The sequence below is a fragment of the Eleutherodactylus coqui genome, chromosome 8 (assembly GCF_035609145.1).
Source record: "Eleutherodactylus coqui strain aEleCoq1 chromosome 8, aEleCoq1.hap1, whole genome shotgun sequence".
Lineage (NCBI taxonomy): Eukaryota > Metazoa > Chordata > Amphibia > Anura > Eleutherodactylidae > Eleutherodactylus > Eleutherodactylus coqui.
Genome location: NC_089844.1, coordinates 141992760 through 142019704, shown reverse-complemented (window position 1 = coordinate 142019704; position 26945 = coordinate 141992760).

The window sequence follows — 26945 nt, the reverse complement described above, 5'->3', positions numbered from 1 at the left end:
GTGGAGTTACCCTTTAATTATCTTCACCTTCCCATATTTCATTTGTTGATGACAGGAAGACAGATAACAATTAAATGACTCACCGGAATCTAAAATAGCGTATAATTCAAGTGATAATGGCTTGTCTGAATATCTGGGGGGGAGGGGATGTGGTCTCTCAGGGACCCCCCCAGACCATCATTAGACTGTCTTCATTTCCTCGCTTCCCAGACAATGGAGAATGACAGTGAATAGATGTCGCCAGCAGTTTGAACTAATGGAAATATAATAAAATCAGACAGCACGGGCCGGGAAGGAGCTGGAGCAGCTGCATTGACCTCTCGGTAACTGTGAGCACTGGAGAATTTGATAAAAGGTTTGTGGTTATGAAGTGATCTGCTCAGGGGGCACTCAGGGCCAGTAGTTTCACTATCAAACATCTGCGCCCCTCCGGGGCTTCGTGACAGACAGCATGTAGGGCTTGCAGCATGGCCTAGTGTGGTAGATGGGCTAGAATGGGTGAGAAAACTCGGGTCACAGGAAAGTATCTGAAATGACTCATTCATTTAGGTATAGCTTTCGTTCTTTAATTTTAAAGGCATTTCATTGCTTTTTAATAATTTTAGGGGACGATTCCAATTCAAGTCATATTCCTTGGTTTGTAACTAGCAAGTCATGCCAGACGAATCTAATTTTCTTCAATGACAGGATCATCAACTGAGTTGATCAAGGAAATGTAGTAGATATAGTATGTCTTGAATTTAGGAAAGCATTTGATAAAGTATCTCATACCATACTTATTGGAAAAATGACTAAATATGGGTCTGACAAGACAACTGTTAGGTGGATTCACAACTGGCTGAGTGATTGTACTCAAAGAGTGATCACACATGGCTGCACATCCAAGTGGAAGAATGTATCAAGTGGGGTACCACAAGGTTCTGTCCTAGGCCCAGTATTGTTCAACATTTTTATAAATGATCTGGAGGAAGGAATTGATGGCAAACTGATCAAGTTTGCAGACAACACAAAGCTAGGATGGATAGCTAAAACTAGATAAGAGAGAGAGACTATTCAAAAAGATCTAGAAAAGCTTGAACATTGGGCAGCAACTAACAGAATGGTATTTAACAAGGAGAAATACGAAGTCCTACATCTGGGCAAGAAAAATTAAAAATCCCCATACAGAATGGGAGGAATTGGGCTGAGCAGCAGCACATGTTATAAAGACTTGGGTATAAATCATAGACAGAACATGAGTCAACAGTGTGATGCAGTAGCAAAAAAGGCAAATACAATTCTGAGATGTATTAAGAGAAGCATAGAGTCTAGATCACGTGAGATAATTATCCCCCTCTACTCTTCCTTAGGCTTCTTTCACACGAACGCATATCGACCGGCTGTTTTCACAGCCGGCAAATATACGCTACGTTGTTAGTGAAAAATTTGGTGAACGGGCACACAAATCAAACATTTGTGCGCCTGTTCATATGGCCTGGTAAGCCTGGCGCAAATGTGCAGAGCTCACCAAGCCATCGCCCACTTCCCCTCCCTCCCCATCGCAGACTCACCTCTTCCTTCCCGCTCGTTCTATGCAATGAGAGGGGTGGGGCGGAGCTAAGTGTCGGTCTACCCCTGCTCCCTCCCATTGCACAGAACGAGCAGGGAGGAAGAGAGGTGAGCCTGCGGTGGGGAGGGAGGGGAACAGAGGGAAGGAGTTTAGCAGCCACGCTGCTAAACTCCCTCCCACCTACGGCCGCTGCTCCCATGCAGTGGCCGACGTATTCGGCCAAAACATCATTCCAGACCTATATTTTGGGTCCGACGCAAAAATGCCTGGCGCTCTATTGGCTTGGCCATGCGTTTTTACATCTCACAAATACGCCCATGTGATCTGATGCATTGGAATCCAATGCATCAGATCACAGCGCATATCAGCCGGCTGTGAAAACGCCGTCCGATATGCACTCATGTGAAAGAAGCCTCAGCCAGACCTCATCTGTAATACTGTGTCCAGTTCTGGGCACCCCAATTTGAAAAAGACATTGACAAACAAAGCAAGTTCAGAGAAGAGTTACCAAGATGGTGAGCGGTCTGCAAATCGTGTCCAATGAGGAACGGTTAAAGGATCCGGGAATGTTTACTTTGCATAAAAGAAGGCTGAGAGGAGACTTAATAGCTGTCTGCAAATATCTGAAGGGCCGTCACAGTGCAGAGGGATCAGCCCTATTCTCATTTGTACAAGGAAAGACTAGAAGCAATGGGATGAAACTGAAAGGGAGGAGACACAGATTTCATATTAGACAGTGAGGGTGATCAATGAGTGGAACAGGTTACCACGGGAGGTGGTGAGTTCTCCTTCAATGGAAGTCTTCAAACAGAGTCCTGACAGAAATCTGTCTAGAATGATTTAGTGATCCTGCATTGAGCGGGAGGTTGGACCTGATGACCCTGAGAGTTGTAGTTTCGCAAATATATAGAAAGACACAGGTTGGAGACCATTACTTCATGGAGACACTACTTACAGAGACCATGCAATGTGAGAACTCCGCGATCCACTGCCGCAAATGTGACAGGGAATTCCTGGGGGAATCCCTTCAGCAGCTGCTGGGAAGTCCCTTCATACCCATTTTGACATGAAAACGCCTCACATCCACGTGGCTTTCGCATGGTGGAAAGTGCTATATCAGGCCATGATTTTCTTGCCCATGTGAAACCACCCTTAGAAAAATTGCTGTATGTCCTATTTTTTGTGATTCTTTAGAATTGCCTGTTACTCTCTATGGGAACGTTAAAGAAACTCATTGCTATCGTATCCAGTGCGATTTGCATGCATGTGCAATGTTTTTTTTAACGCATATTACTATGGAGATCACATAAAAACAGAAAGTGCAGAGCAATGAAAAGAAGCATGAAGACGGATGTAAAACAGATGCAAAATCACAAAAGGCATCGCAAATGCATGAAAACTGCATGGAAGATGGTTGACCAAAATCACATTTGCCTGTGTGAATACAGCCTTATGGCTTATTTACACGAGTGTACATCCGCACCGTGTTCTACCATCTGAGCTGTCTTCCCCCTTTCCTCCCCCTTGCTGGCGCTCTGCCTCTCTCCTTCATTTCGGCTGTTTGCAATTGGGGGGGGGGGGGGGGGAGATGGAGCTGAGCTCTCCCCCATCCCACCCCCTCCCATTGCTGGCTGCGAACAAGGGGCGGGAGCTCCAACCGCACCCCGCCCCTCCTATTGCAGTCGGAAGGGAGGAGAGAGGCAGAGAGCCAGCGAGGGGGAGGGAAGGGTGAAGACAGCTTAGACGGTAGCGTATATCGGCCAGGCCGTGAAAACGGTGGCCGATATATGCTCCTGTGAATAAGCCCTTAGGCTAGCTTCACATGGGCGAGTGCGATAAAAGGATGCGAATCCTGACCCATATCGTGCTCGCCGTCCATGTGAAGCGCAGCAGACGATAGCTGAGTATCTCCCATTGCTTTCAAAGGGGGTGGCGGTTGCCGCCGGCCCCATTGAAAACAATGGGCGCTGCTAGATCGCGCAACCAAATAGAAGACGGTGTGATTTGTTTCCCTCATAGCAATAGAATGGGGTTCATACTTGTGCGCGATTTATGCATCTCGCAACGTACAAATCTTGATCGAGATTTTGATGCCCGTGTGAAAGCAGTCTTACACGGAGCAACTATAGTTCAGACAGTTGCTCAGAAAAGTCGTTGAAGCATACAAAGAGTCGCTTGTTTGCTTTTACACAAAGTGATGACTGTTCACTAGTTATATGCCGAGATATTATAGAGCAGATCTCCATGCAAATTAGTGCGCAGGTTGTTCGAATATGAACGACTGACTTTACATCGGATGACTTTGGATCAATCAGCAACAAAATAACTAGTGACTTATCTCTCGTTGCCCGGTCAGTGGCCATGTTTACTCTGAACAACTATCTTTTGAGCGATTATTCAGCTTATAGTCGTCCCATGGAAAGATACCTATGAAAGGTCCTCCTGATCATTTCAGGGCAATTTTTTAGAGTAGAGCCGTGCACTAATGCAAGAACATGTCCCTGGGGGGCTGCGCACATTCGTTTACAAGTGATCCATAGTTCCTCAATCTAAGGCCGGGCTCACATGAACGGATCAGATTCCACTTGCAGATATGCGTAGTGAAAGACCAGCGAATAATCGCAGTAGCGAATTGCATATGCATGCATTTTTTTTTCTATGGGTGTACATTTAAGGACAGCGTATTGTCCGCACGGAAGAACGAGCGCAAGCAGGAAATGGCATCAGATAGTTGCCCAACTCCCTGAAAACACCCTTCTATCGCTCAGGTGATGTTTTTTTGCGCTGTCATGGTGAGCACTTTTCTGAGAGCCTTCAGAACGGGATACTGCTCTCTCGGCTTGGCTGGTTCATACTACTTTTTTTTTATTGAAGTAGTATAAACCACTTTAAAAAATCCCTTATGCTTCTGAAGGAAGAGCATAGAAGAATAAGCTGAGGTTGCAGATCCATAGAGATCAATGGAGCTCGTACGCGTGGAATCCGCGTTACAATAGAACATGCTGCGATTTTTATTCCGCTCGCGGAACCTGCAATTCCTACCCGCAAGTTTGAGCGAACCGACGACAGTCAATGCATTTCAATGCCCGCAAATTACTGTGTATCATACGCGCGGACAGCGATCGCAGTATCCTCAATTTTAAATCCGTTCATGTGAGACCAGTCTAAGTGTCCACAAAAGGGGGTGGATAGAGATCCAAGCTCAACTATATGGGTATCTGCAGTGTCACTCCGATCCACAGGCCCCTCTCGCCCTCTGCCAGGCAGCTCAGTGACACTGGCATATCACTTACATTTTGCTCTCATGCCATTCGGTTAACACATGCCAGCTCTCCTTTTAGGGCCCGCCTGTGTTTACAGAGCAGCTTCTAGTTCCTCTTTTCTCATTGTAGGATTTAGTTTATCATATTCCCCAGCGAGAGACAAAGCAGACCCGGCTGTAGACACAGCTAGAAGCAGGGCCAACCTGTGTAACAATGCAAGAAGCACTTTCCAGTCCTCCGATGAGATGGAGCAATGGTCGCCTGTAGTGGTTATAGAGTTATAGTAACAGTTATTAGGTCATGTCTGCATAACATCAAATTATGGGGGACTAAAATATGAGTCGAAATGTCATTATCCCCATATGGTACCTTTTTAAGGCCACATTTAAACACCCCTTAAAGAGACTTTCCAGTAACGGGGCAGGATATACAGAGTGGGGGTATATTTTTGTTCTCTACAGCCCCTCCAATCTGCCACTTTCAGACCCTGTTTTCAGCTGCCCAAGTTGGCTGCAGCAATTTTCTGACTACTGAATGCACACTGGGCACTGCTCTCTGATTGGCCAGTGCTGATCACGTGAGCAGCTCTGACCAATCACCGAACAAATATAGTGCATTGGTAGTCTAGCACAACCAATGCACTGTGGGGAATAGGTAGTCTGAAGATTGTGTCCGCTCAGCAATAATCGTTCCATGTAAAAGAACCTTTAGTACGGCAGTTTATGGTTCAGAGTTGACTTCCTAATAGGAAGCTGCAACCATAGACAGCAATTTTTTCATTATGGTGCCAATCCTTCTTGGCACTCGCCTACTTACACATATACACAGACACTTTTCTGCCCTCTGCTTTTATCTACTGTATATTACTCCATAGTTGCATTTGAAGGCTGCGATCGATCGATGGAAAGGAAAGCTCATATTCACCTTGGAAGTCAGAATAGCAAACTCTACCTTTCATAGGAAAGGAGGTCACAGTATTGGTATAAAAAGCAATAAAATAATACACCACTGGCCTTGGCTTTAGTGTCCGGGTACTCTGTGGCATATGGCTGACCCGTGCAGTCAGATAGGGCATTGCCCACCAGCTTGTTGGGGGAAGCCGAGTGGATGTAGGCTTCGGGCGATTGTCCCTTTGTTCCTGTATTGTTAGTTCTGTTGCTGTACTTCTGTTATGGCTTCAGTTATGGTATTGTATCTATCTACTGAGCTTGGTTCTGGTGCTGTATTTATGTACTGAGTTTGTTCTGGTGCTGTATTCATGTATACTGAGCCTGTATTCTGGTGCTACATTCATGAGGTTCATTCATTCTGCTGTTATATTTATGCTATGAGCTTGGTTACGGTGCTGTATTTATGATTTTAGCTTGATTCTGGTGCCATATTTATGTACTGAGGTTGGTTCTTGGGCTGCATTTATGTTACAAGTTTGGTTCTGTATTTGTTATGATCTTGGTTCTGGTGCTGCATTTATGCTATGAGCTTGGTTATGGTATTTTATGTATGTAGTGAGCTTAGTTCTGGTGCTGTATTAATGTTATGAGCTTATTTATGCTACAGTATTTAGGCCGCCTGCACATGGGCGGGTCAGACCCCGCATAGAGGACTTCGCAGAGGAATCTGATCCAGTGGCTGGCAGGCGACCCCAGAGTACCTCTCCAGCATCTTCTCTGCTGTGGATGTGCCAGGCGGCGTGCCAGGCGGCGTGCCGCGCACATGCGCAGTAGAGATGATGCTGGTCCATAGCTATAGCAATGAAGTGGCTCCCGCGACCATTCTGCGGGAGACAGAGTGGAAGCCATCCGTGCGTATACCCAACAAAATCACGGCATGCCATGATTTCTTCCCCGTGAGCGGAACATCGCAATTGATTTCCGCTCGTGGGCAGGAAATCGCGTATTGTCATAGCATGCTGTGGACTGGATTTGCTGCAAAATCCGGAGGCGAACGCCCGCTTTGGATTCTGCAATGCAAATCCGTCTTTGTGCAGGCGGCCTTATTCACCAAGCCGTTCTGGTGTGAACATGCTATCATCTCGCTGCCTTCTGCACAAGCAGACAGATTACCTATGAGTGCAATATATCTTAACTACCTAACCTACGGTCAGCGCTCTATAGCTTCCCATTCATTCCTCTTCATTTCACTTGCCCAATAATACCAGAATGTTTGATGGTGTTACTGGTAAGTAAGAGGTTAATGTATGAAGCCTGCCCCAGGGTATCAGCCAGGGGACCTGTGTCTGGGAATGCAGCCTATAGGCGGGTGGGCATTCATGGCTAATATAGGAATTTTCTACCCTGACTGTGTGCCATTCATGTGTCTAATATCTGTGCCACCCACCTGGGTCTTTTCCTCCCTCCCTTTTGTGTATTTACAGAGCTGCCCTTGGCTTCTGACAGATTAACCAGATGCCCAATTAGTCTCTGGCGTAACCAGGAATCATGGGCAGTCCTGGCACTGTTCCCGGTCTCTTGTCCACGGCCTCCTTATCTATACAAATTCTCTGCAGGAAAATGAAAGGCTCAAACCCGCCGATGCCTCAGGAAGACCTATTCTTTCTCTCTTCCTTCCTGATGCCCTCTTCCAAAAAACCTGGTCCAAATGAGTCACCCCCATCTGTGTTGGCAACTTGTCCAGCCTTTCTCTACAGCTCGGTCCATACGCAGACCTCCATGAATGGCTGGTGGAAGTCCACAATAATCTCTGTGTAGTGCAGCGTCCATCCGCTTTCACATGACGTCCCCTACTCCCTGCGGTTATGATGATGACACCTGAATGCCATCTTGAATGCCAATGTCGTAGAGTAAATACAGAAGCACGCTTACTTATCTGTGATAATCCCAAATCCAACTTTATCCATCCTTCCACAATTGCATGAACTGTAGAAGAGTATCAGATACTCTTCTATATGCAGGGCCTATAGCTATGTTCATTCTCAATGTCTTGATTCAAGAATAGAATGCTAGAAATTCAGTGAAGACTGACACTGGCAAAATAGCAGGAGTAAAGGGCAATGTAACACTACTGATCTATACACTGCCTGATATAATGGGCGACAAAGCTATATAAAGTGCACACGCCTAATATCTAAGTATTGTAGATGGTGCCTGGAAAGTATGAGATGACTGACATTTCAACAGTGCAGCCTCATATACCTAAACTACAAGTTTACTTGATGTTAATTCCTAACTTTTTCAAGATCTCTGCTTGCTGGAAAGCCCATCCTGATTACTGTATGTCTATCTCACTAGGTGGGCGTCATTTAACAGTGTGTCAGAGTAATGAATCCTGTGTCAGACAGGATCAGTGGGGGGGCATTATTTAATATGACACCATCAGCCCAGTGATATCACCTAATGTGACATCAGCAGTACAGTGCAGGGCCTGAAGACAGTATTGTTCTTAATAGGGTCATATGGAAATGAGATGCAGATATAGGTCATCACTATTTCAGTCCTGGAAAACTCCATTAATGTGACATCGTTAGTATGGTGACATCACTTTTTATAATACCAGGAATGTGGCAACATCAGATCACCTAATGTGACATCAACATGAGAGTGACATCACTTCAGGGCCTGAAGAGAGTATTATTCTTAAAAGGGCCATATGGAAGTGCGATGAAGAGTATGTGATAAGGGGTTATCCACTTTCAGAGATACTTTGTACCTCCTAATGGGAACCTATCATTACGGCACTATAAACTAAGTTATGGATCTGTAAGGGTTGGTTATTTTTTTTTATACTCACCCACTCTCTGGTTCCTGCAGTGCCTGCTGCTGAAGATCCCGCTGGCACTGCAAATCCAACTCTTGGCAGAATGCCATGTTTGCGCTCTCCTATACAAGTCTATGTTAGAACGCGAGCACGGCACTGTGAAAACAGTTGGATTTTAAGTGCTGGCGGGATCTTCAGAGGGGGACACTGTAGGATCCAGAACAATTAAGGTGACCAGATTTTCCTAAGGTCAAAGCGGGACAGAGGGGTGTGGCCAGGGGGCAGGGCTTATCACAACATATGAGCGCCCCAGTAGTAATAGTGACTCCAACAGTGGCCCCAGTAGTAATAGTGTCCCTATATTGGCCTCAGTAGTAATAGTGATCCCCACAGTAGCTCCAGTAGTAATAGTGACCCCCACAGTGGCCCCAGTAATAATAGAGCCCCCGTGGAGACTTACCTCCCCCTCGTCGTCTTCTCAGCGCTACTGCTGGCGGGAGTGTGTATGCCCGCAGGAGAGCTTCCTCCCCTCTCCTCCTGCGGAACCAATGAGAAGAGGTCAGGGGAGAAAGATCCCGGGTGCACACACTGCCGTCAGTGTGTGTATGCAGCCACAGCGCTGCTGAGTGATTGCCAACCAGGTATCTGTGACACCTCGGCTGGTAATCACTTTAATGGTGACCCCGCGTCCTGAAAGTGAGACAATAGCGGGGAAGACGTCCCAAAAGCGGGACAAATGACTGTTCCACTTGGGACCCTGGGTCCCAAATTAGGACGGTCTCGCCTAAATTGGGATGTCTGGTCCCCTTAAGAAAAATACATCACCTGGCTCCCTGTCACCTTCCCTAACTACACCACAACTTAGTTTATAATGCTGTGGGGACATGACAGGTTCCCTTTAAGGAGACAGCCCTTTTATTTCCATTTTTGGCAATGCACTCCCTATGTTTTCAATGAGGCGGGTGCTGCTGCCGCTGGCACAATTGGGAAGAATGGGCGACATCACACATTGTTCTTTGTGATGCGAGGTTACAGTGAAAACATCGTTAATGAGAATTAAACCATTGAAAATCATCGGTTTCATTACCATGCGTTTTCACTCACTCTCGCATCGCAGCGAAGTTGTATCACCAGTGGGTGCGAGCCCTGAGGCTTGTTTTTGCGGGATGACTTGTAGTTTTCAATGGTACTATTTAATGTCCCATATAATGTACTGAAAAACTGTTAAAAATTTCTAAGTGTATTAAAATACAAAAAAACACAATTTCACCTTTTTTGTGGCAAAAATGACATGATAACTTTAGGCCGCTTTCACATGGGCGACAAAATAGCGCAATTTTCTCGCGATGCAACAGAGCTACAAATCGCATGTATGTGAAGCCCATGCTTTCCAATGTAGTGATGTTTTGTAGCCGGCTACATTGCAAGAAAAAAAAAAACTTACTGCACATCTGCACCAAAATTGTCAGCAAATTACTGACGTGTGAACGCATCCTAAAATATATACTGTCCATGTTGCCTATAGCAACCAATCACAGTGCAGCTTGCTTGTTACCTCAACAGTTTCAGAAATGAAAGCCATACTGCCCAACTCTTGACCATGTAGCAGTGCATGAAGCGCGCCACGGCGAGCTTTATGATAGGCCATGCCCCTTTACACAACATCACACCCTCTGTATCCCATAATAGTGCCGTTCCCTGACTCTCTCACAGTAAGTGTCTCTCAGTGACCTCCTCACACTAATACTAACCCCCTTAGTGGCCCTAGTAGTAAGAGTGATCCCCATAGGGGCCCCAGTAGTAACAGTGCCTCGTTAGTGGCCCCAGTAGTAATAGTGACCCTGTTAGTGGCCCCAGTAGTAATAGTGACCCTGTTAGTGGCCCCAGTAGTAATAGTGACCCTGTTAGTGGCCCCAGTAGTAATAGTGTTCCCAGTAGTAACAGTGCCTTGTTAGTGGTTCCAGTAGTAATAGTGATCCTGTTAGTGGCCCCAGTCGTAATAGTGGTCCCCATGGTGGCCCCAGTAGGAATAGTGACCCCCGTAGTAATAGTGGCCCAAGTAGTAATAGTGCCCTTGTTAGTGGCCCCAGTAGTAATAGTGACCCTTTTAGTGGCCCCAGTAGTAATAGTGCTGTGTTAGTGGCCAAGTAGTAATAGTGATCCTGTTAGTGACTCCAGTAGTAATAGTGGCCCCAGTAGTAATAGTGGTCCCAGTAGTAACAGTGCCTCGTTAGTGGTGTCAGTTGTACTAGTGCCCTTGTTAGTGGACCCAGTAGTAATAGTGACCCTGTTAGTGGCTCAGTAGTAATAGGGTCCCCCATAGTGGCCCTAGTAGTAATAGTGCCCTTGTTAGTGGCCCCAGTAATAGTGAGCCTTTTAGTGTCCCCAGTACTAATAGTGGCCCCTATAGTGACCCCAGTAGTAACAGTAACCCATTAGTGGACCTAGTAGTTATAGTGCCCTTGTTAGTGGCCCTAGTAGTAACAGTGACTCCCATAGTGACCCCAGTAGTAATAGTATCCCCCATAGTGGTTCCACTAGTAATAGTGACCACCATAGGGACCTGAATAGTAATAGCAACCCCTGTTAATAGCCCTAGTAGTAATAGTACCCCCACAGTTGCCCAATTAATAACAGCAACTTCTGTTAGTTGCCCCAGTAATAATACTGACCCCCATTAGTAGTCCCAATCTTAATAGTGACCCCATAGTGGACCTCCAGCCACTTGACCAGCATTCAACTCATCATCCTGGTCGGGCACCGCTGCTTAATCAGTGCGACCTCTGACCTCCCCACCCGGAGTCTGCGTGCAGTAACGCACATGCCGGGCAAGAGGTCAAGTGTCTTACCGATTACAGCAATGTCGCCGCTGCCACTTAACTGGGCCAACTGATTAAAAGTTTGCTGGGGGAGACAGGACATGACTCCTGCCGCCTGGGACAGCAAGACAGCATCCCAAATCCAGGTCTGTCCTGCAGAATCCGGGACGGCTGGGAGGCACGGAAAATTGTGCTGTGATTAGCTTCGTTTTTTAGACAGTTTTGATAAATGAGGCCCAATGTATATCAGCTAGTTGCAGCGCTTTCCAATGCTCAAGCTATATTTATACGAAAACAGAACAATGATCTGTCCATAAAAAGTTTTGGCTGTCCGTTAATGAAGATGGACGTTGGCACAGGATCGGCTGATCACCGGAGTGTTCCTACGGCGGCTAATAATACGAATAATAAACTCACCGTCCGCGGCGCCCGGCAGATGACGAGGGAAGTGCCAGGCTATATTTAGATGAGTGCCGGTTTCGAACACCTTGTATCCTCAGAGGTGACAGCTGCCTTTAGCTTGTCAGGCCACGTCTCTGCGCAGGTCCCCCCTGTCCTTCCCTTATAGCAGCCTGCCATGAGACCGCGCAGAACATCACAGCATCTAGCTGAATTACACCATGTCAACCAAGACCAACCACAGGAAGCCGTGTGGTGACACTTGTCAGCGGTCACAGGGGCGGGTCTCCTCGCAGCCTACAATTCGTGTCTGCGCTCACGCATCACTTGTCACCGCTGTTGCCATCTCTGACCTAAAAACCTAAGCAAATTATGTTGCAAATTCAAGTATGACACTTTGCGCTCCTGTCATTGTGTAGGAAAGCAGTTCCCTACGGGCACCCGAAGTTAAAGAAGTTGTCCTTTGCAGATCACTCTGATCTACTGTTCTGTCTCTGTGTCAGTTTTCACTGTAGCACTTGCATTGTATTCATGAACCAGGAACTTTAAAACCATTGTATTGTAGATCTAGGGTTTATGATGCCTCCCTAACAATATGCAATGTTTAAAACTATGATACATGTATTTAACCCCTTAAAGACCCGCATATTTTATGCCTTTAGGACCAAGCATTACAAGAGCCATAGCTCACAGACATAGCTGTATGAGGGCTGTACTTTCTAATGGCAGCACTCTGGGGTACATATAATGTGTTGTAGAACTTTCATAATATTTTTTAGGGGGAAGATGGAAAAACTTCCCAGAAATTCTATGATTTTTTGAGATGTATTGTTTTCACTGCGCTCACCATTTGGTAAAAATAACATAATAACTTTATGGATCGACACGATTACTGCGATACCGTGTTTAAGCCGGGCTCACACAGCCGGGTCGGATTCCATATGCAGGAGGCATATTGCGAATGACTGCATACTCATGTCCGTCACAGCTTTTTTTTCCCCTGCGCCACCGCTTAGCGATGTTGCGGGTACCCACAGCCCATACATAATGTTATTGCGTATGGGGTGTGGGTATATCCGCGATCATAGAGAACAATGGGCTCTTTGGTCGTGAATTGCGTGGTAAAATAGAACATGCTACGTTTAATTTTGGGAGAGCGAATTACCCAATTCCGACCCGCTAAAGTGAGTGGAATTGTGTAATCCAATGTATTCGATTGAACTGCATATTACCGCGGATCATGTGATGCACAATTCAAATTCAGTCACGTCAGACCGGCCTTCTAGAGATTTATTTTATTTTTTACTACCTCTGCGAGGTCTTGTTTTCTTTTACTTTTTGGGAAGTGAAAAAAAGAAAATAGCAAATCTGGTATTACTTTTTCAAATTATTTTTATGGCTCTAACTAGAGATGAGCGAGCATACTCGGTAAGGCGATATACGAGAGAGAGCATCGCCTTTTTCAAGAACCTGCTGGCTCGTCCCTGAAGATTCGGGGGGGGAGGGGCGGGGGTCAGGGGCGGCACGGGGCAGGGAGGGGGAGCGGGGAGGAGAGTGAGAGAGATCCCTCTCTGTCTCCCTCCCGATCCCCTCTGCAACCCACCGCTCACCCCCGCGGCCACCCCGAATTTTCAGGGATGAGCCAGCAGGTACTCGAAAAAGGCGATGCTCTCTCGAGTATATCGCCTTACAGAGTATGCTCGCTCATCTCTAGCTCTTACCAAGCACGATAAGTAACTAAATATTTTCATTCCTTGGATCAGTTTGACCGCAGGAATACCTATTATGTGCTGCTTTTTAAAAACTATTTTGATATTTTACCTATGTAAAAAGGGATTTTGTGGGGAACATTTTTCTTGAAAAAAATCTTACAATGGTTTTTTTCTTTAAAAAATTTGAACTTTATTGACACTGATTTTCAGTCCCACAAGCGGACTAGGATAGGATAATGCATTACTTAGATAGTGCATTCCACAATGGCTATGACATCAACATAACAGACTCTGCAGGAGGTGAGGTCTAATAGGCTAGGTCACACGGCAAACACGGAGGCCTTTGATAGGGAAACTAATGGGAACTCATTGGTACCTTGCAATCACATTTCAGGGTGCTGATGGGTGACAGAAGGAGCTCCCTCCTCGTCATTTGGTTACATGCTGTAGTTGCTATTGATTAGAGCATGTAAGGGGTTAACCCCTTAGTGACGAAGCCTGTTTGCGCCTTAGTGATGGAGCCAAATTCTGGAAATCTGACGTGTCACTAAACATGTCATAACTCCGTAAAGGTTTTGCATATCCCAGTGATTCTGACATTGTTTTTTCGCCACATGTTGTACTTCATTTAGGTGGTAAAAATAGACCGTTAGAATTTGTGTTTATTTGTTAAAAGTACCAATATTGGGAAAATTTTGAAAAAATTTTCATTTGTTCACATTTTCAACTATAATATCACAGATATGTGCAAACATACAAATCTTTGCTAATGTATATATTTCCATCTGTTTACTTTATTCTCGATGCACATTTGAAAAACTTTAGTTGTTTTTTTTTAACCATTTAGGAGACGTACAAATGTAACATTACTTTTCAGCATTTTGAGGAACACTTTGTTTTCCTACACCCCTTAATGTATTTACTGAGGGGTGTCATGAGTATTTTGACTTCACAGTTTTTTTTCAGGAATTAATGCAATTTAGAGGAAAAATACAAAATGTCACATTTTTGCAAATATGCCATTTTATATTTTTTCCATAGTGCACATGAAAATGAGGATTGACACCCCAGAATGGATACCCCTGTTTTTCCTGTGTTCAGAAATATACCCATTGTGGCCCTTATATTATGTCTCTATGCACAACGGGGCCCAAAATGGAAGGAGTAGTCGGTGTCTTTCATCACAGAAATTTTGCTTGAAGGCCTTTTATGCCCCATAGCACACTTCTAGAGCCCCTGAGCAGCCCAAACCATAGAGAACCCCCACAAATGACCCCCTTTTGAAAACTAGACCCCTTAAAGAATTAATTAAGGGGTGTACTGCGTATTTTGACTCCACAGTTTTTGAATGAATTTAAGCAAAGGAGAATGAAAAAATTATGAGTTTCGTTTTTTTGGCAATTGTGTCATTTTAAAAACAGCTTTTTTTATACAGCACACACATGAATGAAGACTTGCACCCCAAAATGGATACCCCTGTTTCTCCCGTGTTCAGAGACATACCCATTGTGGCCCTAATCTTATGTTTGGATGCACAAAGGGGCCCAAAATGTAAGGAGTAGTCGGTGGCTTTCAGAACAGAAATTTAGCATGAAGGTGATTTAGGCCCCATCGCCCACTTGTAGAGCCCTTGAGCGGCCAAAACCATAGAGAACCCCCACAAATGATCCCATTTTAAAACTAGTCCCTTTAACGAATTTATCTAGGGGTGTACTGCCCTACAATTTTTGAATAAATCTAAGCAAAGCAGAAGGAAAAAATTATGATTTTAATTTTTTTTGCAATTTTGTCAATTTAAAAACCGTTTTTTTTGCACAGCACACATATAAATGAAGACTTTCACCCCAAAATGGATCCCCCTGTTTGTGCCGTATTCAGAAACATACCCATTGTGACCCAATCTGCTTACAGGGCACATGGCTAGGCCTATATTAGATTGAACACCCGTTGGATTTCAGGGTACAACTGAATTAATTCCAGACCCCATTGCCCACTTATAGAGCCATTGCGCGGCGAAAACGATAAAGAACCCCCACAAAAGACCCCATTTTGAAAACTAGAACCTTTAACGAATTCATCTAGGGGTGTACTGTGTATTTTGAACCCACAGTATTTGAATGAATCTAAGCAGAGCAGAAAGAAAAAATTACAATTCTCATTTTTTTGGCAATTGTGTCAATTTAAAAACAGGTTTTTTTTGTACAGTGTACATAGGAATGAAGACGGTCACCCCACAATGGATCCCCCTGTTTGTTCTGTGTTCAGAAACATACCCATTGTAGCTCTAATCTGCTTACAGGACCCATGGCTAGGCCTATAATGGAAGGACAACCCGTTGGATTTCAGGGCACAACTGAATAAATTCCAGGCCCTATTGCTCACTTGTGTGGGAAAAAAAAATGGACTCCCAAAAAATATCCCCCCCCCCCCCACACACACACACACTCCGCGCCCTTTTTGGCGTTCCCTTAAATCTTAGATAAAAGTAATAATGTAAACTGTGTGTTTTTTTCAAAGAGAGGGGTAATTACGGGGGCCTGGTTGGGATGGGCACATGGGGCAGTAAAATCTGGTATCCGACATCCTCTCATCCTTTTGGGGGGTATTTCGTGACCTCAGTAGTGGGTATGGGGTGTAAAAAGTGGCGCTCTGTGAGTCTCCGTAAGCTTGCTGAGGTGCAATGGTCTCACACAGAAGGCGCTCAACAAGCTGCTCCTGAAACTGCAAGAAGGCGAACGTTCCCTGGGATTCATGTAAATTACGTATTACAGGTAGCGGTCTGAATAACGCCGGGCTCACACGGCCGTATGTGGCATCTGCTTGCAGAGGCTCGCAGTGATCCCAGCTGTGGGTCGGCCGTGGCGCTGCATACGGACGCGTAATGTACTGCGCATAACTGCCTACTCACACAGGCGGTCATGTGCAGTTCACCTTTTTTTTGTTTGTATTTTCCACGCTGTCACTTAGCGATGACACAGGTACCTGCAGCCCGTACACAATGTAGATGCATATGGGCTGCAGGTATATGCGCGACTATGGAGCACAATAGGCTCTATGCTGCGGATATTCGCGGTAAAATAGAACCTGCTGCGTTCTGTTTTCTGTGAGTGGATTCTGTGATCCAACCCACTAATGTGAGCGGAATTGTGTAATCCAATGCAATTGATTTGCGTGTTACGCGGATCCGACGCATACGGGATCCATAATTCCTATCCGGTCATGTGAGATCGGCCAAAGGTAGATCGCTACCTTTGTATCATGCCATCTCCTGGTTTCCAGCTACCTTCAGGAGCCGGGAGCCAGGAGATTTTAAATTTACCGGGGCTCCCAGCCTTCTGTGCATGCGCGTGACTTCATTCGTCTCGCGCACATGTGCAGAACAGCTGCAACGTGCCCCGGAGGACCCCTTCACGGACAAGGCGAGTAAGTTATTTCAGCTGCCCTGATGGATCGGATCCATCAGGGCAGCTGAATCTTTAACTTTTTTTACTTTATTTCGATCGGCGCTATCCGTTGGATAGCGCCAATTGCATTGCCGGGGGGTAATCTCCGCAGCCCGGGATGATAGCTCCATGCTGTCGGCTACCTGCGGGCACCGACAGCATGGAGCTATCACGTCCACAGCCAAGAAGGCTTTAATCCAAAGAGAATACATATTTTTATGTCCTCTAGGATTAAAGCCCACTTAGCTAGAACGTAAAAAGGCAATGAGGCCGTCACTAAAGGGTTAAACTGCCAGGATCTGAGGTTTGTCTGTCCTGGCAGTTACAGCAGGAGCCTGGCTGTCAGTAGTCAGCCAAGTCACTGCCTTAAAAAGATGTATGTGCAGGTTTAAAGCCCACTAGCGACCACCATAAAAAGGCATATTGCTGGTTACTAAAGGGTTAAAATACATGAGAGTCCAAGGGATGTCATTCACTGCACTACAAAACTGTATTAAGTATTTACAATGAAAAACGTATACGATTTTCTTTTCAAAAATGGATCAAAGCTTATCAATACATATACTGCGCATATGATTTTATAATTGTACACGTATGCTTATAATTAGAGATGAGCGATCCTACTCGGCCACGCCCCTTTTTCGCCCGAGCACCGCGATTTTCGAGTACTTCTATACTCGGGCGAAAAGATTCGGGGGGCGCCGTGGGTGAGTGGGGGGTTGCAGCGGGGAGTGGGGGGGAGAGGGAGAGAGAAAGGGCTCCCCCCTGTTCCCCGCTGCTACCCCCCGCTCCGCCATGCCTCCCCCCGCCCCCCGGCCCCCCCGAATCTTTTCACCCGAGTACTGAAGTACTCAAAAATCGCAGTGCTCGAACGGGTAAATACTCGAAACGAGTGAATTCGCTCATCTCTACTTATAATGCGTGCATTTTTACACGTTTTTTCATGTATGTTTCTCGCATATGTAAAATGTACGTGAAATTGCAACTGTGGACGGAATGTACCATGTCCTAGTACTGCAGCATTCCAGCTCTGTAATGCAATAGAGAGGGCTGATCGGTATAAGTGAGTTATTAACTTGCTCAGTCTGCCCACATATGTTACTGGGATTCTTCACAACTACTAGAACCACATCAGGAACGCCTGAAGCCGAACATGCAAACAATATCCACAGTCCTTACAAATGAAACTGTTCATCCACCAACCATCACAATTGCAGACTTTGCCTCAAATTTCTAGTTCTCTTGTTTGGATCGCGGTATATAGCTCCATGCATAGCTGACAATAACATCACTGGTGCAGTAAAATTTTGTAAATTGTGGGGCAAAGACACTGCTAGGGCTCCTACCCACTTGCGTTTTTTTTAACGCGATTGTCAATGGGACTTTCTAAAATGACAAAGCACAAACTTGCAATTTCTTTTTAACATTAGAAAGTCCTTTTGACAATCGCGTTAAAAAAACGCAAGTGGGTAGGAGCCCTAAGGGCTTTTACCCACTAGCGTTTTTTTTAATGCTGCGATATCGCTGCGTTTTTTTCCCCTGCAAGTGTCAATGACACTTTTTAATGTTAAAATCGCATCGTACAAAAATTGCAAGTTTGTGCTTCTGCGATTTCAGTGCGATGCGATTTTAACATTACAGAGTCTCATTGGTGTTTGCAGAAAAAACACAGCGATATCGCAGAGTTAAAAAAATGCTAGTAGGTAAAAGCCCTTAGGATAATGCAGATACACATAACATATACATTACTGACATATATAACTTAAAAGGTAAAAGTGACAGCGTATAATTGGTTTAGATGAAGCAGCTGAGAGCATACAGTGACACATAATGTACTTTGTATAAGAGGCTAAGTAGTGAGGATAATGGACAAGAATATTACGTTAATACTGTAGCCTATGTACAAGCATATAAATACTATAATGCCACCCCTCCCCCCTATGTACAAGAATATAACTACTATAATACTGCTCCTATGTACAAGAATATAACTACTATAATACTGCTCCTATGTACAAGAATATAACTACTATAATACTGCCCCTATGTACAAGAATATAACTACTATAATACTGCTCCTATGTACAAGAATATAACTACTATAATACTGCCCCCTATGTACAAGAATATAACTGCTATAATACTGCCCCCTATGTACAAGAATATAACTGCTATAATACTGCTCCTATGTACAAGAATATAACTACTATAATACTGCCTCCTATGTACAAGAATATAACTACTATAATACTGCCCCCCTATGTACAAGAATATAACTACTATAATACTGCCCCCTATATACAAGAATATAACTACTATAATACTGCCCCTATGTACAAGAATATAACTGTTATAATACTGCCCCCTATGTACAAGAACATAACTGCTATAATACTGCTCCTATGTACAAGAATATAACTACTATAATACTGCCTCCTATGTACAAGAATATAACTACTATAATACTGCCCCCCTATGTACAAGAATATAACTACTATAATACTGCCCCCTATGTACAAGAATATAACTACTATAATACTGCCCCTATATACAAGAATATAACTACTATAATACTGCCCCTTATGTACAAGAATATAACTACTATAATACTGCCCCCATGTACAAGAATATAACTACTGTAATACTGCCCCCTATGTACCAGAATATAACTACTATAATACTGCCCCCTATGTACAAGAATATACCTACTATAATACTGCCCCTATGTACAAGAATATAACTACTATAATACTGCTCTCCTATGTACAAGAATATAACTACTATAATACTGCTCCCTATGTACAAGAATATAACTACTATAATGCTGCCTCCTATGTACAAGAATATAACTACTATGATACTGCCCCCTATGTACAAGGAAATAACTACTATAATACTGCCCACGGTGTACAAAAATATAACTACTATAATACTGCCCCCTATGTAAAAGAATATAACTACTATAATACTGCTCCCTATGTACATGACTATTATAATACTGCCCCCTATGTACAAGAATTTAACTACTGCAATACTGCCCATATGTACCAGAATATAACTACTATAATACTGCCCCCTATGTACAAGAATGTATCTACTATAATACTGCCCCTATGTACAAGAATATAACTACTATAATACTGCCCCCTATGTACAAGAACATAACTACTATAATACTGCCCCCTATGTACCAGAATATAACTACTATAATACTGCCCCTATATACAAGAATATAACTACTATAATACTGCCCCCTATGTAAAAAAATAAAACTACTATAATACTGCTCCCTATGTACATGACTATTATAATACTGCCCCCTATGTACAAGAATATAACTACTATAATACTGCCCCCATGTACAAGAATATAACTACTATAATACTGCCCCTATGTACAAGAATATAACTACTATAATACTGCTCCCTATGTACAAGAATGTATCTACTATAATACTGCCCCCTATGCACAAGAATATAACTACTATAATACTGTCCCCTATATACAAGAATATAACTACTATAATACTGCTCCTATGTATAAGAATATACTATAATACTGCCCCCTATGTACAAGAATATAACTACTATAATACTGCCCCCTATATACAAGAATATAACTACTATAATACTGCTCCTATGTATAAGAATATACTATAATACTGCCCCCTATGTACAAGAATATAACTACTATAATACTGCCCTCTATGTACAAGAATATAACTACTATAATACTGCTCCCTATGTACCAGAATATAACTACTATAATACTGCTCCTATGTACAAGAATATAACTACTATAATACTGCCTCTATGTACAAGAATATAACTACTATAATACTGCCCCTATGTACAAGAATATAACTACAATAATACTGCCCCCTATGTGCAAGAATATAACTACTATAATACTGCCCCCTATGTACAAGAATATAACTACTATAATACTGCTCCTATGTATAAGAATATACTATAATACTGCCCCCTATGTACAAGAATATAACTACTGTAATACTGCCCCCGATGTACAAGAATATAACTACTATAATACTGCCCCCTATATACAGGAATATAACTGCTATAATACTGCTCCTATGTATAAGAATATACTATAATACTTCCCCCTATGTACAAGAATATAACTACTATAATACTGCCCCTGATGTACAAGAATATAACTACTATAATACTGCCCCCTATATACAAGAATATAACTACTATAATACTGCTCCTATGTATAAGAATATACTATAATACTGCCCCCTATGTACAAGAATATAACTACTATAATACTGCCCCCTATGTACAAGAATATAACTACTGTAATACTGCCCCCGATGTACAAGAATATAACTACTATAATACTGCTCCCTATGTACCAGAATATAACTACTATAATACTGCTCCTATGTACAAGAATATAACTACTATAATACTGCCTCTATGTACAAGAATATAACTACTATAATACTGCCTCCTATGTACAAGAATATAACTACTATAATACTGCCCCCTATGTACAAGAATATAACTACTATAATACGGCCCCCTATGTACAAGAATATAACTACTATAATACTGCCCCCTATGTACAAGAATATAACTACTATAATAGTACTCCCATGTATAAAAGTATAACTACTATAATACTGCCCCTATGTACAAGAATATAGCTACTATAATACTGCTCCTATGTATAAGAATATACTATAATACTGCCCCCTATGTACAAGAATATAACTACTATAATACTGCCCCCTATGTGCAAGAATATAGCTACTATAATACTGCTCCTATGTATAAGAATATACTATAATACTGCCCCCTATGTACAAGAATATAACTACTGTAATACTGCCCCCTATGTACAAGAATATAACTACTATAATACTGCACCCTACGTACTGGAATATAACTACTATAATACTGCCTCCTATGTACAAGAATATAACTACTATAATACTGCTCACTATGTACAAGAATATAACTACTGTAATACTGCCCCCTATGTACAAGAATATAACTACTATAATACTGCCCCCATGTGCAAGAATATAACTACTATAATACTGCTCCCTGTGTACAAGAATATAACTACTATAATACTGCTCCTATGTACAAGAATATAAGTACTATAATACTGCCCCCTATGTACAAAAATATATAACTACTATAATACTGCCCCCTATGTTCAAGAATATAACTACTATAATACTGCCCCCTATGTACAAGAATAAAACTACTATAATACTGTCTCCCATGTATAAGAATATAACTACTATAATACTGCCCCCTATATACAAGAATATAACTACTATAATACTGCCCCCCATGTACAAGAATATAACTACTATAATACTGCCCCTCCTATGTACAAGAATATAACTACTATAATACTGCCCCTCCTATGTACAAGAATATAATTACTATAATACTGCTCCCTATGTACCAGAATATAACTACTATAATACTGCTCCTATGTACAAGAATATAACTACTATAATACTGCCTCTATGTAAAAGAATATAACTACTATAATACTGCCTCCTATGTACAAGAATATAACTACTATAATACGGCCCCCTATGTACAAGAATATAACTACTATAATACTGCCCCCTATGTACAAGAATATAACTACTATAATAGTACTCCCATGTATAAAAGTATAACTACTATAATACTGCCCCTATGTACAAGAATATAACTACTATAATACTGCCCCCTATGTGCAAGAATATAACTACTGTAATACTGCCCCCTATGTACAAGAATATAACTACTATAATACTGCACCCTATGTACAGGAATATAACTACTATAATACTGCCCCCTATGTAATAGAATATAACTACTATAATACTGCTCACTATGTACAAGAATATAACTACTGTAATACTGCCCCCTATGTACAAGAATATAACTACTATAATACTGCCCCCATGTACAAGAATATAACTACTATAATACTGCTCCCTATGTACAAGAATATAACTACTATAATACTGCTCCTATGTACAAGAATATAACTACTATAATACTGCCCCCTATGTACAAAAATATATAACTACTATAATACTGCCCCCTATGTTCAAGAATATAACTACTATAATACTGCCCCCTATGTACAAGAATATAACTACTATAATACTGTCTCCTATGTATAAGAATATAACTACTATAATACTGCCCCCTATATACAAGAATATAACTACTATAATACTGCCCCCTATGTACAAGAATATAACTACTATAATACTGCTCCTATGTACAAGAATATAACTAATATAATACTGCCCCCATGTACAAGAATATAACTACTATAATACTGCTCCCCTGTACAAGAATATAACTACTATAATACTGCCCCCATGTACAAGAATATAACTACTATAATACTGCCCCCTATGTACAAGAATATAACTACTATAATACTGCCCCTCCTTTGTACAAGAATATAATTACTATAATACTGCCCCCTATGTACAAGAATATAACTACTATAATACGGCCCCTCCTATGTATAAGAATATAACTACTATAATACTGCCCCCTATATACAAGAATATAACTACTATAATGCTGCCCCCTATGTACAAGAATATAACTACTTTAATACTGCCCCCTATATACAAGAATATAACTACTATAATACTGCTCCTATGTACAAGAATATAACTACTATAATACTACCTCCTATGTACAAGAATATAACTACTATAATACTGCTCCTATGTACAAGAATATAACTACTATAATACTGCTCCTATGTACAGGAATATAACTACTATAATACTGCCCCCTATGTACAAGAATATAACTACTGTAATACAACCTCTAGCTGACAACCGTATAGAGCAAGCATGTAGTGGAATTTAACTGGGCTCCCATTGTTTTTACTGCTTCATGGTATTTAAATGATGAGATATCATGAGCTGTTTTCCCTTCTGACATGTTTCACTCTGTCCTTACATCCTGTGTATGCAGGTGCATGTAAGTGCATGAGGAGTACCAACTATTAATTGCTAAAGGCCAAACAAAGCATTAAATAATTAGTTGTGCCAGGACTCGCCTTACACCCACTGGCATGGAACAGACCCTCTCCCATTCTTTGAGGGCTGTTATTTCTACTGGAAATGAGTAATTGCTTAAATTGTGATGTCATCTAGAACCACAGGGGGAAGCTGTTTATGAGTCAACTTGATTTTCTTGGCAGCATCAGCTTACACAAAACTAGAGATGCCATGGAGGTTTAAGATGTGAAGTACCTCATGTACCAAATCTCAGAGGAAAAGTGGTGGAAGAGATCATGCTGGAGAGTTAAGAACATTCTAGGTCAAAGTTGAGTCTATCATCTTAGGGAAATATCTAAACTGTAAGGGTGGACACCCACTGGCAGCGCAGTGCGAGAAAAAAAACGGCATGACACCGGGATATCGGCAACACGCCGGCATATCGCCATGAATGAATAGCTAAGGGCTATGTGTGATTGGCTGAGCGCTCAGCCAATAGCTAAGCAGTATCTGCTATTGGCTGAGCCCTCAGCCAATCTGCACAGCCCTTTCAGGAGGCGGGGATTTTTAAATAGCAGTGCAGGGGAGCCAGCAGGAGGACGCGTCTGAGCGCCGGAGAGGTGAGCAATATATATATTTTTTTTTTACCACTTATTGATGATTATCGGGGAAGGGCTTATAATTTAAGCCCTTCCCCAATAATCATTCCGCGGGGCCTGACAAAGCGGGTGCTTTCATTGGGATCGGCAGCAGTGCCGATCCCATTGAAAGCAATGGGATAGAATGCTGTGGACTTCTGCCACAGCTGTGACAGCTGTGGTAGAGGATTCCTTCATCCCCGCGGTCACCGCGAGGATGAAGGAAACTCCTGCCACAGCTGTCACAACTGTCTCAGCTGTGGCAGAAGTCCGCGGCATTCTTCCTATGTTTTCAATGGGGCTAGCGCTGCTGCCGCTGGCCCCATTGAAACCACTAGCGATATGCCGGTTCTATACAGGCGTCTTTCTTGCGCTGCGAGGCGAGAGTTTTCTTGTGCTCTCGCAGCGCAAGAAAGAAAAAATCGCAAGTGAGCATCCACCCTAAAGGAGCGTGATGTCTGTCAAGCAGTAAGAATTATATTAAATATTACATGGGAGTGGTAATGTTGGTGGGTTTACAAGTGACAGGGGTAGTCGGTAAGACTGTTAGGTTTTTCTTACATAGAAAGGACTATGATGTAGGGTCTGATATTAGATGGTTTAGGAGCTATAACCAACCCTCACCCAATCCACCTTCCCCTCTCACCAACCAAGTCTTAATATGCAGGGCACCAAGAGAGGCATTATTTGGGTCGCTGGCTATTATCTAACCTGGTCCTAAATTACATCTTGGTCTTTTACTTAGGTGAGGCACCATGACATCTCTGGAGGAACAATTTGAATTCCAAAATGCCCCGTAAGAGGAAAAATGATGCAGAAAGAAGGAAATTTAAGGAAAGATGGGGAAGCAAATATACAGTACGTTTGTGCTTCGAGGAGAAAAAACTATGTCTTTTGTGTTATGAGGCAATGTCAGTCGGCCCTTTGAGTGCAACCGTAAGACTGATGTGGCCCTCGGTGAAAATTAGTTTTACACCCCTGCTTTAGTTCCTCTATGTAAATTGAGGTCTCATTTAAGAGCCTAGATAGATAAAAGTAAGAAATAATGTCATGTTTAAAGGGTTTTCAAATAATAACACTCATTCTTGAAGGTCTCAAAGACAACAAGAGAGTCTCTTAGGTAGAATTATAGGGGTTTTGCAAGCAATGCTCACTGTCAGTAGCAGGACACACCAGGGTTGGAGTGGAAGCTGCTGCTCCGACTACTGTGTAGTGGCCGGCACTTGTAATTGCAGGCTCAGCTCTCATTTATTTCAATGCAGTTACAAGTGCAGGCAACTACTCATGGGCCTGGAAAATCCCTTTAACAACCAAAAATGCATCTTTATGTTTTAGGGTCTTCAAACTGAAGGGTTTATAGGTAGATCTGATGATCGACTATACTAGAGCACCTTTCCCGTTTTTTGCACGTTTCACCCTTGTGTTCGCAGCTAGTTTGTAATCATGTCCTAACAATGGCTGAGTTCAGATGACTGCACTTGGTGAATTACATCTGAATGTGACAATGGATGTCAGTGTGATTACACCCCCCTCCAGGCATATATACACTCCGGGTGTGGCACTGACGGGTCACACCCAACCCTCCATAGGCCCTCTGCTCCTTCACAACAATAGAGGGAGCAGGTGTGCCACATTCCTGGGTGCTTCACAGCAAACAGATTACTTGGAGAAGAATCCACATACCATAACCCTTTCACCACCAGCATTACAACTACTTATATAACATCATCCGCCTAACAGCACGCCTGCAATCTGCGCATATGCCTTACATAATTGTAATGAACATTCAGGCTAGGTGAGCGGAATGCCTGTAGGGATGCTGCCCGACCCTAAGCCATTATGGGAGGCAGTATTTCTACTGTGGCCACTATAGGGGTCACTATTACTACTCGGGCCACCTATATAAAGGATACTTACTACTTGGACCATTGTGGGGGTCACTATTATTATTTCTACTAGGGTCACGTATATAAAGGATACTTACTACTGAGGTCACTTTTACTACTGGGGTCACTATTACTGCTGGGTCCACTATGGGAGGCAGTATTACTATTGGGGCCACTATCGGGGTCATTATTACTACTGGGGCCACTATTGGGGACTCTATTAGTACTGGGCTCACTATTACTACTGGGGCCTCTATGGGAAGCACTATTACTATTGGGGCCACTATTGGGGTCATTATTACTACTGGGGCCACTATTACTATTGGGTCACTATTACTGCTGGGTCCACAATGAGAGGCACTATTACTATTGGGGCCACTATCAGGGTCATTATTACTACTGGGGCCACTATTGGGGACTCTATTAGTACTGGGCTCACTATTACTACTGGGGCCTCTATGGGAAGCACTATTACTATTGGGGCCACTATTGGGGTCATTATTACTACTG